Raw genomic sequence first — 22,859 nt, 5'->3', positions numbered from 1 at the left:
TTTGTCCAATGATTTCACCACTTTCCAAATGTGCTGCTATCCCATCTTTAATAACTGACTCTAGCAGTTTCCCCACTACCGATGTTAGACTAACTGGTCTGTAATTCCCCATTTTCTCTCTCCCTCCCTTCTTAAAAAGTGGGGTTACGTTTGCTACCCGCCAATCTTCAGGAACTACTGCAGAATCTAAAGAGTTTTGAAAGATTATTACTAATGCATCCACTATTTCTGGAGCTACTTCCTTAAGTACTCTGGGATGCAGCCTATCTGGCTCTGGGGATTTATCGGCCTTTAATCCATTCAATTTACCCAACACCACTTCCCGGCTAACCTGGATTTCACTCGATTCCTCCAACTCCTTTGACCCGCGGTGCCCTGCTATTTCCGGCAAATTATTTATGTCTTCCTTAGTGAAGATGGAACCAAAGTAGTTATTGAATTGGTCCGCCATATCCTTGTTCCCCATGATCAACTCGCCTGTTTCTGACTGCAAGGGACCTACATTTGTTTTAACTAATCTCTTTCTTTTCACATATCTTATTGTTCTGTTAGTATAGTCTGGTCTGCAGTTCCTTGTTCCATCATCTTATTCTAATTGCTGACTCCAAATACTACGTTTCCTCATCAGTTTTTGCCCCATCAGAGATATTCTCCCCTTTGTTCCACCAATCCACCACAACCCCTCTCTACAAGTGAAAAACAACTTGTTTTTGTTGCTGTTTCCTACTCTGGTGAACGGTCTCTGATCTGAAACTGAACGGTTTCTTTCTCCACAAATGCTGTCGAACCTGCTGAATGTTTTTTGAATTTTCTTCCATTTTTATTTCAGATTTTCAGCATCTGCGGTTCTTTGCTTTACACGTTGATTTTGATGTTGTGACCGGCCAACAACGAATCAAAGGAGATCAGATACGTGGTGTCGTAATCTACTGGGATTCAAGTAACTAGTAAGTGTTTCAATGGGAAGGTTCTGCCTACTCGGGATGGGACTCCATTTTAGTTTAGTTTAGAGATACAGCACGGAAACAGGCCCTTCAGCCCACCGAGTCCACGCCGACCAGCGATCCCCGCACACTAACACTATCCTACACACACTAGGGACAATTTACACTGAAACCAAGTAGACCGTGGGCCGAGGTGCTTTTTCGTTTCATTTTACATAGAAAATAGGTGCAGGAGGAGGCCATTCGGCCCTTCGAGCCAGCACCGCCATTCATTGTGATCATGGCTGATCGTCCCCTATCAATAACCCGTGCCTGCCTTCTCCCCATATCCCTTGACCCCATAGCCCCTAGAGCTCTATCTAACTCTCTTAAATCCATCCAGTGATTTGGCCTCCACTGCCCTCTGTGGCAGGGAATTCCACAAATTCACAACTCTCTGGGTGAAAAAGTTTTTTCTCACCTCAGTCTTAAATGACCTCCCCTTTATTCTAAGACTGTGGCCCCTGGTTCTAGACTCGCCCAACATTGGGAACATTCTTCCTGCATCAAGTTTGTCCAGTCATTTTATATGTTTCTATAAGATATCCCCTCATCCTTCTAAACTTCAGTGAATACCATATAACCATATAACAATTACAGCACGGAAACAGGCCATCTCGGCCCAACAAGTCCGTGCCGAACAACTTTTTTTCCTTTATCCCACCTGCCTGCACTCGTACCATAACCCTCCATTCCCTTCTCATCCATATGCCTATCCAATTTATTTTTAAATGATACCAACGAACCTGCCGCCACCACTTCCACTGGAAGCTCATTCCACACCGCTACCACTCTCTGAGTAAAGAAGTTCCCTCTCATGTCACCCCTAAACTTATGTCCCTTCATTCTGAAGTCAAGAGTCAAGAGTCAATTTAATTGTCATTTGGACCCCTTGAGGTCCAAACGAAATGCCGTTTCTGCAGCCATACATTACAGGCAAATAGACCCCAGACACAACATAATTTACATTTTACATAAACATCCATCACATTGCTGTGATGGAAGGCCAAAAAAAAAACTTATCTCTCCACTGCACTCTTTCCCCCCCCCCCCGATGTCAGAGTCAAAGTCCAGGCCCCCGGCTGGCGATGGCGATTGTCCCGCGGCCATTAAAGCCACGCCGGGTGGTGCAAGGTCGCACACCGGGTCTTGGTGTTAGAGCCCCCGGCGTGCGCTCGCAGAGTCCCGCGGCCATTCCAAGCCGCGCGGGGCGGTGATGTTAGGCCCCGCTCCTGGAGCTCTTCGATCCCGTAACTCGGGCGGGAGAAGTCGCCGTTGCAGGAGCCCTGAAAAGCGGTCTCCCTCCAGGGACCCACGGGCTCCCGGTGCCGCCGTCCGCAGACCCGCAGTTGCAGCCTCCGAATCTCCAGAGGTCGGGCCGCAGCAGCAGCAGCGCTCCACCACCGCTCCACCCGCTCCGGACTCGGCCAGCTCCATGACATTGACGGTGAGTCGTCGGCACCAGAGTCCCCGGTCTTAGGTGCCGGGGTCATGTCCTCTTGTTTGAATCTTCCCTATTCTCAAAGGGAAAAGCTTGTCCACATCAACTCTGTCTATCCCTCTCATCATTTTAAAGACCTCTATCAAGTCTCCCCTTAAACGTCTGCGCTCCAGAGAATAAAGACCTAACTTATTCAACCTATCTCTGTAACTTAGATGTTGAAACCCAGGCAACATTCTAGTAAATCTCCTCTGTACTCTCTCTATTTTGTTGACATCCTTCCTATAATTGGGCAACCAAAATTGTACACCATACTCCAGATTTGGTCTCACCAATGCCTTGTACAATTTTAATATTACATCCCAGCTTCTATACTCAATGCTCTGATTTATAAAGGCTAGCATACCAAAAGCTTTCTTTACCACCCTATCTATATGAGATTCCACCTTCAAGGAACTATGCACGGTTATTCCCAGATCCCTCTGTTCAACTGTATTCTTCAATTCCCTACCATTTACCATGTACGTCCTATTTTGATTTGTCCTGCCAAGGTGCAGCACCTCACATTTATCAGCATTAAACTCCATCTGCCATCTTTCAGCCCATTTTTCCAAATGGCCTAAATCACTCTGTAGACTTTGGAAATCCTCTTCATTATTCACAACACCTCCTATCTTGGTATCATCTGCATACTTACTAATCCAATTTACCACCCCTTCCTCCAGATCATTGATGTACATGACAAACAACAAAGGACCGAACACAGATCCTTGCGGCACCTCACTAGTCACCTGCCTCCAACCCGACAAACAGCCATCCACCATTACCCTCTGGCTTCTCCCATTCAGCCACTGTTGAATCCATCTTCCTATTCCTGCATTTATACCCAACAGTTTAACCTTTTTAACCAACCTTCCATGAGGAACCTTGTCAAAGGCCTTACTAAAGTCCATATAGACAACATCCACTGCTTTACCCTCGTCAATTTCCCTAGTAACCTCTTCAAAAAATTAAAGATTAGCCAAACATGACCTTCCGGGCACAAATCCATGTTGACTGTTCCTAAACAGACCCTGTTTATCCAGATGCTTATATATATTATCTCTAAGTGTCTTTTCCATTAATTTGCCCACCACTGAAGTCAAACTAACAGGTCTATAATTGCTAGGTTTACTCTTAGAACCCTTTTTAAACAATGGAACAACATGCGCAGTACGCCAATCCTCGGGGACTATTCCCGTTTCTAATGACATTTGAAATATTTTTGTCATAGCCCCGGCTATTTCTACACTAACTTCCCTCAATGTCCCAGGGAATATCCTGTCACATCCTGGAGACTTCTCCACTTTAATATTTTTTAAAAGTGTCAGTACTTCTTTTACTTTGAAACTCATAGTATCCATAGCTACTCTACTAGTTTCCCTTACCTCACATAATTCAATTTCTTTCTCCTTGATGAATACCGAAGGAAATAAATTGTTCAATATCTCCTCCATCTCTTTTGGCGCTGCAGATAGCTGCCCAATCTGTCTCTCCAATGGACCAATTTTATCCCTCGTTATCCTTTTGCTATTAATATAGCTGTAGAAACCCTTTGGATTTACTTTCACCTTACTTGCCAAATCAACCTCATATCTTCTTTTATCTTTTCTAATTTCTTTCTTAAGATTCTTTTTACATTCCTTATACTCCACAAGCACCTCATTTACTTCATGCTGCCTATAATTATTGTAGATCTCCCTCTTTTTCCAAACAAGATGTCCAATTTCCCTTGAAAACCAGGGGTCTTTCCAATTTTTACTGTTTCCTTTCAACCGAACAGGAACATAAAGATTCTGTACTCTTAAAATTTCCCCTTTAAATGTCCTCGATTTCTCTTCTACATCCTTCCCATGAAACAAAATGTCCCAGTTCACTCCTTTTAAATCATCTCGCATCTCATCAAAGCCTAGATTTTCAATCTTTCCTCATATGACAGTCCCGCCACGCCAGGGATCAATCCCGTGAACTTACGCTGCACTGCCTCAATCACAAGGATGTCCTTCCTCAAATTAGTAGACGAACTGTACATAATACTCCAGGTGTGGTCTCACCAGAGCCCTATACAACTGCAGAAGAACCTCTTTACTCCTATAGGGAGGTTTCACGGCAGGCAGGTCACGACCCATGACCCATACTGTTGCTACGCTACTCCAAATGGATTACACGCGATGAACTGCAGATAGGCACTTATCACTGTTTCCAGCATAGCGGACCCGTTAAAACCCACTGAAATTGTCAATTTTTGCACTGTAAATTATGATGGAAATCGGGATAAGTGTGTGAGACATTTGGCATACTTCAGAATTCCAAAAGTGAGGGGAAATGACGGTAGATAGAAACGAGAGCTAAAGGGACAACAACAGACAGAGTGCTTAGCGAACATTGGCCGTTTGCTCACTGCATTTCATCAAGAGGAAGGTATTATTTGTGTTTTTCTTGATTCCTTTGGCATCTAAAAAGTTTCAGACAGATTTATCACTTCTGAAAATTTTTAGATACCAAAGGAATCAAGAAAAAACACAAATAATGCCTTACTTGATGAAATGCAGTGAGCAAACACGATAATACCCAATATTTTCAATGTTTACCAAGCTGCTGTTGTCCAGTTCTCGCTTCTCTATACCTATCAAGGATAATGAAGAGGATTTCCAAAGTCTACAGAGTGATTTAGGCCATTTGGAAGAATGGGTTGAAAGATGGCAGATGGAGTTTAATGCTGATAAATGTGAGGTGCTACACCTTGGCAGGACAAATGAAAATAGGACGTACATGGTAAATGGTAGGGAATTGAAGAATACAGTTGAACAGAGGGATCTGGGAATAACCGTGCATAGTTCCTTGAAGGTGGAATCTCATATAGATAGGGTAGTAAAGAAAGCTTTTGGTATGCTAGCCTTTATAAATCAGAGCATTGAGTATAGAAGCTAGGATGTAATGTTAAAATTGTACAAGGCATTGGTGAGACCAAATCTGGAGTATGGTGTACAATTTTGGTCGCCCAATTATAGGAAGGATGTCAACAAAATAGAGCGAGTACAGAGGAGATTTACTAGAATGTTGCCTGGGTTTCAACAACTAAGTTACAGAGATAGGTTGAATAAGTTAGGTCTTTATTCTCTGGAGCGCAGAAGGTTAAGGGGGCACTTGATAGAGGTTTTTAAAATGATGAGAGGGATAGACAGAGTTGTTGTGGACAAGCTTTTCACTTTGAGAATAGGGAAGATTCAAACAAGAGGACATGACTTCAGAATGAAGGGACAGATGTTTAGGGGTAACATGAGGGGGAACTTCTTTACGCAGAGAGTGGTAGCGGTGTGGAATGAGCTTCCAGTGGAAGTGGTGGAGGCAGGTCCGTTGGTATCATTTAAAAATAAATTGGATAGGCATATGGATGAGAAGGGAATGGAGGTTTATGGTATGATTGCAGGGAGGTGGGACTAAGGGAAAAAAAGTTGTTCGGCACAGACTTGTAGGGCCGAGATGGCCTGTTTCCGTGCTGTAATTGTTATATGGCTATATGGTTTAATAACCCGTGCCTGCCTTCTCCCCATATCCCTTGACCCCATAGCCCCTAGAGCTCTATCTAACTCTCTCTTAAATCCATCCAGTGATTTGGCCTCCACTGCTCTCTGTGGCAGGGAGTTCCACAAATTCACAACTCTCTGGGTGAAAGTTTTTTCTCACCTCAGTCTTAAATGACCTCCCCTTTATTCTAAGACTGTGGCCCCTGGTTCTAGATCGCCCAACATTGGGAACATTCTTCCTGCATCAAGTTTGTCCAGTCATTTTATAATTTTATATGTTTCTATAAGATGCCCCCTCATCCTTATAAACTTCAGTGAATACAAGCCTAGTCTTTTCAATCTTTCCTCATATGACAGTCCCGCCATCCCAGGGATCAATCCCGTGAACCTACGCTGCACTGCCTCAATCACAAGGATGTCCTTCCTCAAATTAGGAGACAAACTGTACATAATACTCCAGGTGTGGTCTCACCAGAGCCCTATACAACTGCAGAAGAACCTCTTTACTCCTATAGGGAGGTTTCACGGCAGTCGGGTCACGACCCATGACCTGTACTGTTGCTACTCTACTCCAAATGGATTACACGCGATGAACTGCAGGTAGGCACTTACCATTGTTTCCAGCGTTGCGGGCCCGTTAAAACCCGCTGAAATTGTCAATTTTTGCGCTGTAAATAATTATGCAAATCAGGATAAGCTTGTGAGATATTTAGCCTACTTCAGAATTCCAAAAGTGAGGAGAAATGACGGTAGATAGAAACGAGAGCTGAAGGGACAACAACAGACAGAGTGCTTAGCGAACATTGGCTGTTTGCTCACTGCATTTCATCAACAGTAAGGCATTGTGTTTTTCTTGATTCCTTTGGCATCTAAAAAGTTTCAGAAGTGATAAATCTGGCTGTAATTTTTTTTAATCGCCTATGGTCATCGTGAGTTTTTACATACAAAATGAAAACGCATCTGAAGAAACATTTACAGACAGATTTATCACCTGAAAAGTTTTTGATACCAAAGGAATCAAGAAAAATTACAAATAATGCCTTACTTGATGAAATGCAGTGAGCAAACACAATAATTCCCAATATTTTATGTGAGGTAAGGGAAACAAGTAGAGTAGCTATGGAAACAATGAGGATCAAAGAAGAGGAAGTACTGACACTTTTGAGAAATATAAAAGAGGATAAGTCTCCAGGTCCGGACAGGATATTCCCTAGGACATTGAGGGAAGTTAGTGTAGAAATAGCAGGGGCTATGGCAGAAATATTTCAAATGTCATTAGAAACGGGAATAGTGCCGGAGGATTGGCGTACAGCGCATGTTGTTCCATTGTTTAAAAAGGGGTCTAAGAGTAAACCTAGCAATTATAGACCTGTTAGTTTGACGTCAGTGGTGGGCAAATTAATGGAAAGAATACTTAGAGATAATATATATAAGCATCTGGATAAACGGGGTCTGATTAGGAACAGTCAACATGGATTTGTGCCTGGAAGGTCATGTTTAACTAATCTTCTTGAATTTTTTGAAGATGTTACTCGGGGAAATTGATGAGGGTAAAGCAGTGGATGTTGTGTATATGGACTTCAGTAAGGCCTTTGACAAGGTTCCTCATGGAAGGTTGGTTAAGAAGGTTCAATGGTTGGGTATTAATGATGGAGTAGCAAGATGGATTCAACAGTGGCTGAATGGGAGATGCCAGAGAGTAATGGTGGATGGTTGTTTGTCAGGTTGGAGGCCAGTGATGAGTGGGGTGCCATAGGGATCTGTGTTGGGTCCACTGTTGTTTGTCATGTACATCAATGATCTGGATGATGGTGTGGTAAATTGAATTAGTAAGTATGCAGATGATACCAAGATAGGTGGGGTTGCGGGTAATGAAGTAGATTTTCAAAGTCTACAGAGAGATTTATGCCAGTTGGAAGAGTGGGCTGAAAGATGGCAGATGGAGTTTAATGCTGATAAGTGTGAGGTGCTACATCTTGGCAGGACAAATCAAAATAGAACGTACATGGTAAATGGTAGGGAATTGAAGAATGTAGGTGAACAGAGGGATCTGGGAATAACTGTGCACAGTTCCCTGAAAGTCGAATCTCATGTAGATAGGGTGGTAAAGAAAGCTTTTGGTGTGCTGGCCTTTATAAATCAGAGCATTGAGTATAGAAGTTGGGATGTAATGTTAAAATTGTACAAGGCATTGGTGAGGCCAATTCTGGAGTATGGTGTACAATTTTGGTCGCCTAATTATAGGAAGGATGTCAACAAAATAGAGAGAGTACAGAGGAGATTTACTAGAATGTTGCCTGGGTTTCAGCAACTAAGTTACAGAGAAAGGTTGAACAAGTTAGGGCTTTATTCTTTGGAGTGCAGAAGGTTAAGGGGGGACTTGATAGAGGTTTTTAAAATGATGAGAGGGATAGACAGAGTTGACGTGGAAAAGCTTTTCCCACTGAGAGTAGGGAAGATTCAAACAAGGGGACATGACTTGAGAATTAAGGGACTGAAGTTTAGGGGTAACATGAGGGGGAACTTCTTTACTCAGAGAGTGGTAGCTGTGTGGAATGAGCTTCCAGTGAAGGTGGTGGAGTCAGGTTCGTTTTTATCATTTAAAAATAAATTGGATAGTTATATGGATGGGAAGGGTATGGAGGGTTATGGTCTGAGCGCAGGTATATGGGACTAGGGGAGATTATGTGTTCAGCACAGACTAGAAGGGTCGAGATGGCCTGTTTCCGTGCTGTAATTGTTATATGGTTACTCAGAGAGTGGTAGCTGTGTGGAATGAGCTTTCAATGGAAGTGGTGGAGGAAGGTTCGATTTTATCATTTAAAAATAAATTGGATAGGTATATGGATGGGAAAGGAATGGAGGGTTATGGACTGAGTGCTGGTAGATGGGACTAGGGGGAAATAATTGTTCAGCACGGACTTATAGGGCCGAGATGGCCTGTTTCCGTGCTGTAATTGTTATATGGTTATGTGTTAGAAGAGATTGGAGGAGCCAATTTCTCTTTGCCCTACTTATTGTACTCGATTGTACTGATGTGTGTACTTTCTAATTTGATTGAATAGCATCTAAATAAAGCTTTTCACTGTACCTTTGTCCAAGTGACAATAATAGTAAGAATAAATGAGAACTTACCAGTTTGAAGTTTGATCTTTATTTTATGAGGAGTTACGATGAGGGGTTACGTGAAGACGCCCCGTTCAGCCGCACGTGCGTCAATCTTCAAAGCAGCGGTGTGAAATCACAGAAAATAATATTGACTGAAGTATGATTGTAAGATGAAAGAAGACTAGATCTACCAGATGATGTTAATGAAGGCTGGGAGCGGAGGGCACGTAATCCCTCATCGTAACTCCTTATAAAATAAAGATCAAACTTCAAACTGGTAAGTTCTCGTTTAATCTTACTATTTTACTTCGGAGTCACGTGAGTGACTACGTGAAGATTTCAAAGCTCTGTGATGTCATGCCGCAGATTCAAATCCGGCCTCTCACTGCAATGATTGACTCAATCATAATTAAAATTATCAATAAAACATCACTCAAACATTGCTTAACGAATCAACGGTTTATTTGAACAACAATAATAGTAACCCCTCTATCCCAGGGGAAAACTATGTAACTGAAGTTAAAACAGAATCGGCAAAACCCCCCAGCCTTGTAATCGGCTTATGGTGAAACCTCTGGAACATCAGTTCACTTGACCATCCTGCGGCCTCGAGAACATGATCTATAGGCACGTCCATTGCCCTGGCCGCTGAAGTTGCTGCCGCCCTGGTGGAATGAGATTTAAAATTATCAGTGTCATTCCCAGCGTTTACTTGGATAGTTATATGGATGGGAAGGGAATGGAGGGTTATGGTCTGAGCGCAGGTACATGGGACTAGGGAAGATTATGTGTTCGGCACGGACTAGAAGGGTCGAGATGGCCTGTTTCCGTGCTGTAATAGTTATATGGTTATTTTCAATGTTTACCAAACACTTTAGCTGCTGTTGTCCCTTCAGTTCTCGCTTCTCTATACCTTCATTTCACTTCACGTTTGGAATTCTGAAGTTGGGTACATGTCTCTCACACTTACTCCGACTCCCACAATTTTTTTCAGCGCAAAAATTCAACACTTTGGCGGTTTTTAGCAGGTAGGAAGGTACGCGTTTCTAGCATTAATAACATATAACGGAAGTGACGGATGTCTTCCAATTGGATTTAGCAGCTCCGTGTGTCGAGCCCTATGACCCGTTGACTTTACGCGCAACCCCCCTACACTGAAATCCTCTTGTTATGATGGCCAACATTCCATTAGATTTCTTCACGGCCTATTTACCTGCACGCCAACTTTCAGTGACCGGTGTACAAGGACGCCCAGGTCTCGCTGCACCTCCCCCTTACCTAACCTAACCCCATTCAGATAATAATCTGCCCCCTTGTTTTTGCTGCAAGAGGGCCAGGGCTGGGAACTGAATATTCAAGGATATGTCTCCTATTGAAAAGACAGACAGGTGGGCAGAGGGGGTGGGGTTGCCCTGTTGACGAGGAATGAAATTCAGTCCTTTACAAGGGGTGACATTGAAACAGGAGACGTGGAGTCAGTATGAATAGAACTAAGGAATTGTAAGGGTAAAAAGATCCTAATGGGATTAATCTGCAGGCCCCCAAGCAGTAGCCTGGGCATGGGGTACAAGTTTAATCAGGAGTTAAAATTGGCATGTAGCAAAAGTAATGCTGTGGTTATTATGGGAGATTTCAACATGCAGGTAGACTGGGAAAATCAGGTTGGTTCTGGACCCCAAGAAAGAGACTTTGTAGAGTGCCTTTGTGATGGATTCTTTGAACAGCTTGTATTGGAGCCTACTGAAGGCAATTCTGGATTTAGTGTTATGTAATGAACTGGATTTGATAAAGGACCTCGAGGTTAATGAGCCATTAGGAGGCAGTGACCATAACATGGTCAAGTTTAATCTACAATTGGAAAGGGAGAAGCGTAGATTGGAGGTGTCAGTGTTGCAGTTGAATCAAGGGGCCATGAGGGATGAGCTGGCCAAAGTTGAATGGAAAGATACACCAGCAGGGATGATAGTGGAACAAAAATGGCAGGTGTTTCTAGGAATAATAATAATAATAATAACTTTATTTGTTAAGCACCTTAAAAACAACCAAAGCTGACCAAAGTGCTGTACAGAAAAAAAAAACAAGCAAGACATCATAAAACAGGCAGAACAACAGAACATACAACTAACACGAGGCGCATAAATTACATACGAAAATCCAAACAATAAATTAAAAAACATAAAACACGAGTACGAACAACGCAGCAAAAACCAAGCAAATAAAGTTAATAAACAATTCAACACCTCACTGGTCTACAAAGGCCACGGAGAATCGATATGTCTTCGGGAGTGACTTAAAACAGCTAGAGAAGGGGCCTGTTTAACGTGCAGAGGCAATTCATTCCACAATCTCGGAGCCGACACAGCAAAGGCACGGTCCCCTCTGAGCTTCCGCTTAGTCTTTGGCTCAATCAGGAGCAGCTGATCATCTGACCTGAGAGAGCGGGATAATACAGAAGGTGCAGGATCAGTTCATTCCTAGGAGGAATAAGATTCCAAGGGGAGAAAGGGACGACCGTGGCTGACAAGGGACGTCAGGGACAGTATAAAAATTAAAGCGAAGAAGTACAACGTAGCAAAGATGAGCGGGAAGCAAGAGGATTGGGTAATGTTTAATGAACAACAGAAGATAACCAAAAAGACAATACGGAGTGAAAAGATGAGGTACGAGGGTAAGCTAGCCAAGAATATAAAGCAGGATAGTAAAAGCTTCGTTAGGTATGTGAAGAGGAAAAAATTAGTTAAGACCAAAGTTGGACCCTTGAAGGTGAATTTATTATGGGGACCAAGAAAATGGCAGATGAATTGAACTGGTACTTTGGATCTGTCTTCATAAGGAGGACGCAAACAATCTTCCAGATATAGTAGTGGCCAGAGGATCTGGGGTGACGGAGGAACTGAAGGAAATCCACATTAAGCAAGAAATGGTCTTGGATTGACTGATAGGACTGAAGGCTGATAAATCCCCAGAGCCTGATGGTCTGCATCCCAGGGTACTTAAGGAAGTGGCTCTAGGAATCATGGATGCATTGGTGATAATTTCCCAATGTTCTAAAGGCTCATGATCAGTTCCTGTGGATTGGAGGGTAGCTAATGTTATCCCACATTTTAAGAAAGGCGGGAGAGGGAAAACGGGGAATTATAGACCAGTTAGCCTGACATCGGTGGTGGGGAAGATGCTGGATTCAATTATAAAAGATGAGGTAGCCGCACATTTGGATAGCAGTAACAGGTTCGGTCCGAGTCAGCATGGATTTACGAAGGGGAAATCATGCTTGACTAATCTTCTGGAATTTTTTGAAGATGTAACTAGGAAAATGGACAAAGGAGAACCAGTGGACGTAGTGGACCTGGACTTTCAGAAAGCATTTGATAAGGTCCCACATAGGAGATTAGTGGGCAAAATTAGGGTACATGGTATTGGGGGTAGAGTGCTGACATGGATAAAGAAGGGGTTGGCAGACAGGAAACAAAGGGTATGGATTAACGGGTCCCTTTCAGACAGGCAGGGAGTGACTAGTGGAGAACCGAAAGGCTCGGTGCTTGGACCGCAGCTATTTACAATATACATCAATGATTTTGATGAAGGGATTCAAAGTAACATGAGCAAATTTGCAGATGACACAAAGCTGGGTGGCAGTGTGAACTGTGAGGAGGATGCTATGAGAATGCAGGGTGACTTGGACAGGTTGGGGGAGTGAGCAGATGCATGGCAGATGAAGTTTAATGCAGATAAATGCGAGGTTATCCACTTTGGTAGCAAAAAAAGGAAGGCAGATTACTATCTAAATGGTGTCAATTCATGAAAAGGGGAAGTACAACGGGATCTGGGGTCCTTGCTCATCAGTCTATGAAAGTAAGCATGCAGATACAGCAGGCAGTGAAGAAAGCAAATGGCATGTTGGCCTTTATAACAAGAGGAATTGAATATAGGAGCAAAGAGGTCCTTCTGCAGTTGTACAGAGCCCTAGTGGGGCCGCACCTGGAGGATTGTGTGCAGTTTTGGTCTCCTAATTTGAGGAAGGACATTCTTGCTATTGAGCGAGTGCAGAGTTGGTTTACAAGGTTAAATCCAGGGATAGCGGGACTGTCATATGCTGAGAGAATGGAGCAGCTGGGCTTGTACACTTTGGAATTTAGAAGGATGAGAGGGAATCTCATTGAAACATATAAGATTGTTAAGGGCTTGGACATGCTAGAGGCAGGAAACATGTTCCCGATGTTGGGGGAGTTCAGAACCAGGGACCACAGTTTAAGAATAAGTAGAAAGCCATTTAGAACGGAGACGAGGAAACACTTTTTTCTCACAGAGAGTTGTGAGTCTGTGAAATTTTCTGCCTCAGAGGGCGGTGGAGGCAGGTTCTCTGCATGCTTTCAAGAGAGAGCCAGATAGGGCTTATAGGGCTTTTAAAAATAGCCAGGGGATATGGGGAGAAGGCAGGGATGGGGATGATCAGCCATGATCACCAATTGAATGGCGATGCAGGTCATCCCTGGGATGGCACCTATTGTCTATTGTCTATTGAAATGGTCATTGGAAGCAGAACTACATATCTTGCTGCCAATAATCTGGAACTAATCACAATTCTGCTGGGTGTTCTCATTTCATCACAAGTGGCATTGAAAATAAGGCATTACAATTGAGCTGCTGCTGTTACAATGGACCAGATGCTGCAGGGGAGCAGATGCTGCAGTGGAGCAGGTTCCTGCATTGAAGCTCCTCCTGCAGTAAAGTATATCCTGCAGAGGAGCATGCAGGGAAAGTTCAAGCCTCCACCATCTCCTCAGGCAGCGTGTCCCAGATTGCAACCACCCTCTGGGTGAGTTTAATCTCATCCACGTCCGTTTTATTGTTCTGTTAGTATAGTCTGGTCTGCAGTTCCTTGTTCTGTTATTATTGGCCAAATTAGAGAATGTCACAAAATGGAGGATATTTGCATTTGCAAGGACTGCTTGCCTCTTTCTGTGAAAAGTTTCAAGCTGCGAATCACAACTTCAAAGAGTCTGGACCCTAGATGGAAGTTAAGGATGTTTTTTGAATTTTCTTCAATTTTTATTTCAGATTTTCAGCATCTGCGGTTCTTTGCTTTACACGTTGATTTTGATGTTGTGACGGGTCAACAACGAATCAAAGGAGATCAGATACGCGGTGTCGTAATCTACTGAGATTCAAGTAACTAGTAAGTGTTTCAATGGGAAGGTTCTGCCTACTCGGGATGGGACTCCATTTTAGTTTAGTTTAGAGATACAGCACGGAAACAGACCCTTCAGACATGGTCCCGTCTCCTTCAGCGGCTCCTCGCTCTCCCTTCCTGAGCTCAGACACCCACTTCTCCTCACCTCACCTACGCTCACTTCTCCTCACCTACACCTGGACTAAACCCCTCGCCTCGACGATACCTCACACCTCACTACGAAACCTCACCTCGACTAAGCTTCACCTCAACTAAACCTCACACCTCACTAAACTTCACCCCACACCTAAACCTCAACTCACTAAACTGCACCTCGACTAAACGTCCTCAACTAAACCTCGCACCTCGACTAAATCCTCACCTCGACTAAACTTTACCTCAACTAAACCCTCAATCACCTCGACCAGACTTTACCTCAGCTCAACCTCACCTCAGATCAATTTCACACTAAACCTTGTTTCAATTAAACCCCTCGCTTCAACTAAACCTCACATCTACTAAACTCCACCTCGCGTCGACTAAACTCCACCTCCCGACTAGACTCCGCTAGATGCCGCTAGACTCCACTAGACGTCACCTCGCCGCTAGACTCCGCTAGACTCCACTAGACGCCATCTTGCCGATAGACTCCACCTCACGACGACTAGACGCCGTTAGACTACACTAAACTCCACCTCACGACGACTCCACCTCAACTACTCGCCGCCTCTCTGCCGCTCCCACTATTTATAGCCCCTCCCTCCCTCCCCCCTCACGTGAGTGGTGGCTCCAACGAGAGCGCGGGTGACATCAATGCCTCGAGCCCGCGGATGGAAAAGGCGCCAAAAGCCGTCGCGAGTTTCCCGTCTCCCCCCATCCTCGCTTTCCCACTGCCGTGCAGCTGAGGGGGTGGGGCTGCTGCCGTCGGGAGCGGGTGGCGAGACTTGGGGAGATGTCAGCGCGTGCGCGTCTCCCCACCCCCCCCCCCCACCCCCGCGCTGTCTCGGACAGTGCGCATGCGCTGCTCTCCGAGCTCGGCCCCTCCCCCGGCGGCGGGACAGCGAGGACAGCTCGAGCTCTCGGCGGCTTTTGGCGCCTTTTCCCGCCGAGGGCTCGAGCTGTCCACGGGACCTCATGAAATAATTAATATCCAGGGACTTGTGTGGCAGCTTCTGTAGTGATGCATCTCCTGCAATGCAGTTGTACCTTGCAGTGGAGCTGCTGCTGCAGTGATGCATTTCCTGCCATGCAGATGTTCCTCGCAGTGGAGCATCTCCCGCAGTGGAGCATCTCCCGCAGTGGAGCATCTCCCGCAGTGAAGCATCTCCCGCAGTGAGTATCTCCTGCAGTGGAGCATCTCCTACATTGAAGCCCCTGCTGTAGTGGAGCATCTCCTGCATTGGAGCACCTGCTGCAGTGGAGCATCTCCCGCAGTGAGTATCTCCTGCAGTGGAGCATCTCCTACATTGAAGCCCCTGCTGCAGTGGCTGCAGTGGAGCATCTCCTGCAGTGGAGCACCTGCTGCAGTGGAGCATCTCCCGCAGTGAGTATCTCCTGCAGTGGAGCATCTCCTGCAGTGAAGCCCCTGCTGCAGTGGAGCATCTGCAGTGGAGCATCTCCTGCAGTGGAGCATATCCTGCAGTGGAGCATATCCTGCAGAGAAACATCGTCTGCAGTGGAGCATCTCCTACATTGAAGCATCTCCTGCAGTGGAGCATCTGCTGCAGTGGAGCATCTCCTGCAGTGGAGCATATCCTGCAGAGGAACATCGTCTGCAGTGGAGCATCTCCTGCATTGAAGCCCCTGCTGCAGTGGAGCATCTCCTGCAGTGGAGCATCTCCTGCAGCAGTGGAGCATCTCCTGCAGTGGAGCATCTCCTGCAGCTGCAGGGAAAGTTCAAGCCTCCACCATCTCCTCAGGCAGCATGTCCCAGATTGCAACCACCCTCTGGGTGAGTTTAATCTCATCCACGTCCGTTTTATTGTTCTGTTAATATAGTCTGGTCTGCAGTTCCTTGGTCCATCAACTGAACGGTTTCTTTCTCCACAAATGCTGTCGAACCTGCTGAATGTTTTTTGAATTTTCTTCCATTTTTATTTCAGATTTTCAGCATCTGCGGTTCTTTGCTTTACACGTTGATTTTGATGTTGTGACCGGCCAACAACGAATCAAAGGAGATCAGATATGTGGTGTCGTAATCTACTGGGATTCAAGTAACCAGTAAGTATTTCAATGTGAAGGTGCTGCCTACTTGGGATGGGACTCCATTTTAGTTTAGTTTAGAGATACAGCACGGAAACAGGCCCTTCAGCCCACCGAGTCCACGCCGACCAGTGATCCCCACACACTAACGCTATCCTACACACACTAGGGACAATTTGCACTGTAAACCAAGTAGACCGTGGGACGAGGTGCTTTTTCGTTTCATTTTACATAGAAAATAAGTGCAGGAGGAGGCCATTCGGCCCTTTGAGCCAGTACCGCCATTCATTGTGATCATGGCTGATTGTTCCTATCAAACCATGAGTTTCAAAGTAAAAGAAGTACTGACACTTTTGAAAAATATAAAAGTGGACAAGTCTCCAGGTCCTGACAGGATATTCCCTAGGACATTGAGGGAAGTTAGTGCAGAAATAGCCAGGGCTATGACAGAAATATTTCAAATGTCATTAGAAACGGGAATAGTCCCCGAGGAATGCCGTACTGCGCATGTTGTTCCATTGTTTAAAAAGGGTTCTAAGAGTAAACCTAGCAATTATAGACCTGTTACCTTGACTTCAGTGGTGGGCAAATTAATGGAAAAGATACTTAGAGATAATATATATATAAGCATCTGGATAAATAGGGTTTAAGAAAGAACTGCAGTTGCTGGAGAATCGAAGGTACACAAAAAAGCTGGAGAAACTCAGCGGGTGCAGCAGCATCTATGGAGCGAAGGAAATAGGCAACGCTTCGGGCCGAAACCCTTCTTCAGACTGGGTTTTGAGTAGGAAACAGCCAGTCTGAAGAAGGGTTTCGGCCCGAAACGTTGCCTATTTCCTTCGTTCCATAGATGCTGCTGCACCCGCTGAGTTTCTCCAGCTTTTTTGTGTACCTCTGGATAAACAGGGTCTGATTAGGAACAGTCAACATGGATTTGTGCCTGGAAGGTCATGTTTGACTAATCTTCTAGAATTATTTGAAGAGGTTACTAGGGAAATTGACGAGGGTAAAGCAGTGGATGTTGTCTATATGGACTTTAGTAAGGCCTTTGACAAGGTTCCTCATGGAAGGTTGGTTAAGAAGGTTCAACTGTTGGGTATAAATGCAGGAGTAGCAAGATGGATTCAACAGTGGCTGAATGGGAGAAGCCAGAGGGTAATGGTGGAAGGCTGTTTGTCGGGTTGGAGGCAGGTGACTAGTGGGGTGCCTCAGGGATCTGTGTTGGGTCCTTTGTTGTTTGTCATGTACATCAATCATCTGGATGAAAGTGTGGTAAATTGGATTAGTAAGTATGCAGATGATACCAAGATAGGGGGTGTTGTGGATAATGAAGAGGATTTCCAAAGTCTACAGAGTGATTTAGACCATTTGGAAGAATGGGCTGAAAGATGGCAGATGGAGTTTAATGCTGATAAATGTGAGGTGCTACACCTTGGCAGGCCAAATCAAAATAGGACGTACATAGTAAATGGTAGGGAATTGAAGAATACAGTTGAACAGAGGGATCTGGGTATAACCGTGCATAGTTCCTTGAAGGTGGAATCTCATATAGATAGGGTGGTAAAGAAAGCTTTTGGTATGCTAGCCTTTATAAATCAGAGCATTGAGTATAGAAGCTGGGATGTACTTAACACCATTTATCATGTATTTTAAACACTATTTCAAACCGGCTTAAACAGAAGCCGATTCGGGATCTCCGCTGCTTGGAGGTCCTGAATTGGCCGCCGCCTACCGGAGGCCGGGGCTTCATGATGTTATAGGCCGCGGGCCGGCAGTCGGAGCTCTTCACCAGCGAGGAATCCTCTTCTCCGCGAGGGAAAGTGCACGCTGCTCCCGCGCCAAGAAGCTCTGCACACCGCGGCTTCAGTGTGTTATAGTTCGCAGGGCCAGCGATCAGAGCAATTCTCCCGGATCTGCGATCTGAGCTATAGGAAGAGATCGGCCTCAAGACAGGAAGTTACAATATTTTAATACCTTTCGTCTTTAGTTGGGAACCTGAAGAACCACTGCTATAAAGGGCTTGAATCACTCACATTGACGATTCAAGCACTATAGCAGAACGGCTCGCAGCCCATTAAAAAAAACCCACCTAATATCCATGAATCCCAAAATGACATGCCACAAATTACCCATGAGCCCATGACTGTACTACAGCTTTTTCGTCGAGTGGTTTATCTTGCTCTTTTGTTAAATGTTAAAATTGTACAAGGACGTACATGGTAAATGGTAGGGAATTGAAGAATGTAGGTGAACAGAGGGATCTGGGAATAACTGCACAGTTCCCTAAAAGTGGAATCTCATGTAGATAGGGTGGTAAAGAAAGCTTTTGGTGTGCTGGCCTTTATAAATCAGAGCATTGAGTATAGAAGTTGGGATGTAATGTTAAAGTTGTACAAGGCATTGGTGAGGCCAATTCTGGAGTGTGGTGTACAATTTTGGTCGCCTAGTTATAGGAAGGATGTCAACAAAATAGAGAAAGTACAGAGGAGATTTACTAGAATGTTGCCTGAGTTTCAGCAACTAAGTTACAGAGAAAGGTTGACCAAGTTAGGGTTTTATTCTTTGGAGCGCAGAAGGTTAAGGGGTGACTTGATAGAGGTCTTTAAAATGATGAGAGGGATAGACAGAGTTGACGTGGGTAAGCTTTTCCCACTGAGAGTAGGGAAGATTCAAACAAGGGGACATGACTTGAGAATTAAGGGACAGAAGTTTAGGGGTAACATGAGGGGGGAACTTCTTTACTCAGAGAGTGGTAGCTGTGTGGAATGAGCTTCCAGTGAAGGTGGTGGAGGCAGGTTTGTTTTTATCATTTAAAAATAAATTGGATAGTTATATGGACGGGAAAGGAATGGAGGGTTATGGTCTGAACGCAGATGTATGGGACTAGGGGAAAATACGTGTTCGGCACGGACTAGAAGGGTCGAGATGGCCTGTTTCCGTGCTGTACTTGTTATATGGTTATATGGTTAACTTCTTTACTCAGAGAGTGGTAGCGGTGTGGAATGAGCTTCCAGTGGAAGTGGTGAAGGCAGGTTTGTTGGTATCATTTAAAAATAAATTGGATAGGCATATGGATGAGAAGGGAATGGAGGGTTATGGTATGAGTGCAGGCAGGTGGTACTAAAGGAAAACAGTTGTTCGGTAATGACTTGTAGGGCCAAGATGGCCTGTTTCCGTGCTGTACTTGTTATATGGTTTTGTTATATTGTTATACATCATTTGTAAATCTTGCTCAAAACATCACCTATTCCTTCACTCCATAGATGCTGCCTCACCCGCTGAGTTTCTCCGACATTTTTGTCGACCTTCGGTTTTTCCAGCATCTGCAATTATTTTTTGACATCTAAAATCAGAACCCCGTTCCTGCTTTCTTCCCATATCCCTTGATTCCGTTAGCCTCAAGAGCTAAATTGTCAATTAAACAATTAAAGACAGGGAGGAGGTCCAGCACTTAGCAGCATGGTGCGCTGACAACAACCTGGCCCTTAACTCCAAGAAGACCAAGGAGCTCATTGTAGACTTCGGGAAGTCCAGAGGCGGCACGCACACCCCCATCCACATTAACGGGACGGAGGCGGAACGTGTTTCTAGCTTCAGGTTCCTGGGAGTCAACATCTCCGATGACCTCTCTTGGACCCACAATACCTCAACTCTGATCAGGAAGGCTCACCAACGTCTCTTCTTCCTGAGGAGACTGAAGAAGGTCCATCTGTCTCCTCAGATCCTGGTGAACTTCTACCGCTGCACCATCGAGAGCATCCTTACCAACTGCATCACAGTATGGTATGGCAACTGCTCAGTCTCTGACCGGAAGGCCTTGCAGAGAGTGGTGAAAATTGCCCAACGCATCACCGGTTCCACGCTCCCCTCCATTGAGTCTGTCCAAAGCAAGCGCTGTCTGCAGAGGGCGCTCAGCATCGCCAAGGACTGCTCTCACCCCAACTATGGACTGTTTACCCTCCTACCATCCGGGAGGCGCTACAGGTCTCTCCGTTGCCGAACCAGCAGGTCCAGGAACAGCTTCTTCCCGGCGGCTGTCACTCTACTCAACAACGTACCTCGGTGACTGCCAATCACCACCCCCCCCAGACACTTATTATTATTTATTCAAATCATTTGCTATGTCGCTCTTCCAGGGAGATGCTAAATGCATTTCGTTGTCTCTGTACTGTACACTGACAATGACAATTAAAATTGAATCTGAATCTAAATCTAACTCTCTCTTGAATCATCCAGTGAATTGGCCTCCACTGCCTTCTGTGGCAGAGAATTCCACAGATTCACAAATCACTGGGTGAAAATGTTTTCCCTCATCTCAATCCTAAATGGCCGACCCCTTATCCTTAAACTGTGAACCCTGGTTCTGGTCTCCCTCAACATCAGGAACATCTTTCATGCATCTATCCAGTCCAATCCTTTAAGGGTTTTGTATGTTTCTATAAGATATCCTCTCATCCTAAATTCCAGTGAATCCCAGCTTGTCCTGACTCAATCATGACCCATTCTTTCATCACCGTTCAGTCAGTCCCACGCTAAAGTCGGAGTCCCATGCAAGATAGGTTTATTAGAACGCTGCGTGGATTTGTTGCGCACGCACACACACGGGAACGTGTCTTTGCATCTTTAAGGGCGCCGCCTCCTACCTTTGCCTTGTGGCGCTTGGCTGCGGCAAGCACGTGATGGTAAAGGAAGGCCGCGGGGAAGTCCAGGCCAGCCAGCCCTGCGCAAGGCATGAGGAGAGAGGGGATGGTCCGCTCGGGATCTCTGCCGTCCAGCGCTTAGTTTATCAAAACAATGGCGACGATTTCTACAAAAAAAGTGCGGAGGTTACCCAAGTGGGTGCACAGGGAGAGGGTAAGATGTCCCGCTCAGGGCAGTCATCTAGTGCTGATGGAAGTGATAGGAACAGAACTACGCCGTTAAACGCATCAAGTCTACTCAGCCATTCATAGAAACATAGACACATAAAAAATAGGTGCAGGAGTAGAGGCCATTCGGCCCTTCAAGCCTGCACTGCCATTCAATATGATCATGGCTGATCATCCAACTCAGTATCCCATCCCTACCTTTTCTCCATACCCCCTGATCCCTTCAGCAACAAGGGCCACATCTAACTCCCTCTTAAATTAGCTATTAAATATTCATTCTATCGCTCCCTCCTAACTCTATTCTCCTGCCTTCTCCCCATAACACTGTCCCCTTATATTCCCTGTGGGATTCATGGATATGGATGTCCTGACATGTTCAGTAAAGCTGACCCATTTGTGCTTCCAAGGACGTCTATGCATCATAGTGGTGGGGACAAATAGAACAATTTAGAGCTGTTTAGTTTAGAGATAGAACGCGAAATCATGCATTTCAAGCCAATTAACCAACTGTACGTCTTTGGAATGTGGGAGGAAACCGAAGATGTCAGAGCAAATCCACGTGGGTCACGGGGAGAACGTACAAACTCTGCGCAGACAAGCACCCAAGAGATCCTGTCCCACTTAGGAAACCTGAACGAAAACCTCTGGAGACATTGCGCCCCACCCGAGGTTTCCGTGCGGTTCCCGGAGGTTTTTGTCAGTCTCCCTACCTGATTCCACTACCTTCAACCTCCGGCAACCACCTGCAACCTCCGGGAACCTTGATTAGTACGGGTGTCTGGGGTTATGGGGCGAGGGCAGGAGAATGAGATTAGGAGGTAGAGATAGATCAGCCATGATTGAATGGTGGAGCAGACTCGATGCGCCGAATGGCCTGATTATGAAGAAGGGTCTCTGCCGAAACGTTGCTTATTCCTTCTCTCCATTGATGCTGCCTCACCTGCTGAGTTCTTCCAGCAATTTTGTCTACCTTTGATCTTTCCAGCATTTGCAGTTCTTTCTTAAACATGATCCTATCACGTATGACCATAATGAATGTCGGGGGCCCCCCCCATCCGTGGCAACTTTGCATACATTGTGTATCCTTTACATACCTTGACTGGAACCAGCGGAACAGACCACCATTTGGTGGTCCAACGGGGAGGAAGGTGGAGCCAGCAAAGCATTGTGGCGCCCAATTAGGGCACAATATTCATGTGACCATCCACTGCATCCTGACCTATCGCCAGCCGTCTTGTCTATGACTTGCCACTGGATACAGATAGGCCGGGACGAGTAACATTGGCAAATTTGCAGATGACACAAAGCTGGGTGGCAGTGTGAACTGTGAGGAGGATTCTATGAGAATCCAAGGTGACTTGGACAGGTTGGGTGAGTGGGCAGATGCAGTTTAATGTGGATAGATGTGAGGTTATCCACTTTGGTAGTAAAAACAGGAAGGCAGATTATTATCTGAATTGTGTCAAGTTGGGAAAAGGGGAAGTACAAGGGACCTGGGGGCCCTTGGTCATCAGTCAATGA

The 22,859-nt window shown here is 45.2% G+C and overlaps 1 long non-coding RNA gene across 1 annotated transcript; it reads left to right on the top strand.

Moving 5' to 3' along the window:
• Positions 1–518: 518 nt before the first annotated feature.
• Positions 519–22,135, top strand: LOC129693731 (uncharacterized). The gene is made up of 4 exons (XR_008722908.1): positions 519–947; positions 14,157–14,274; positions 16,371–16,488; positions 19,734–22,135. It is a non-coding gene; the product is annotated as an uncharacterized LOC129693731 (long non-coding RNA).
• Positions 22,136–22,859: the final 724 nt, after the last annotated feature.

Source organism: Leucoraja erinacea, unplaced genomic scaffold (genome assembly GCF_028641065.1).
Source record: "Leucoraja erinacea ecotype New England unplaced genomic scaffold, Leri_hhj_1 Leri_403S, whole genome shotgun sequence".
In the NCBI taxonomy this organism is placed as follows: Eukaryota; Metazoa; Chordata; class Chondrichthyes; order Rajiformes; family Rajidae; genus Leucoraja; species Leucoraja erinaceus.
This window is presented reverse-complemented; position numbering and strand designations above follow the sequence as displayed.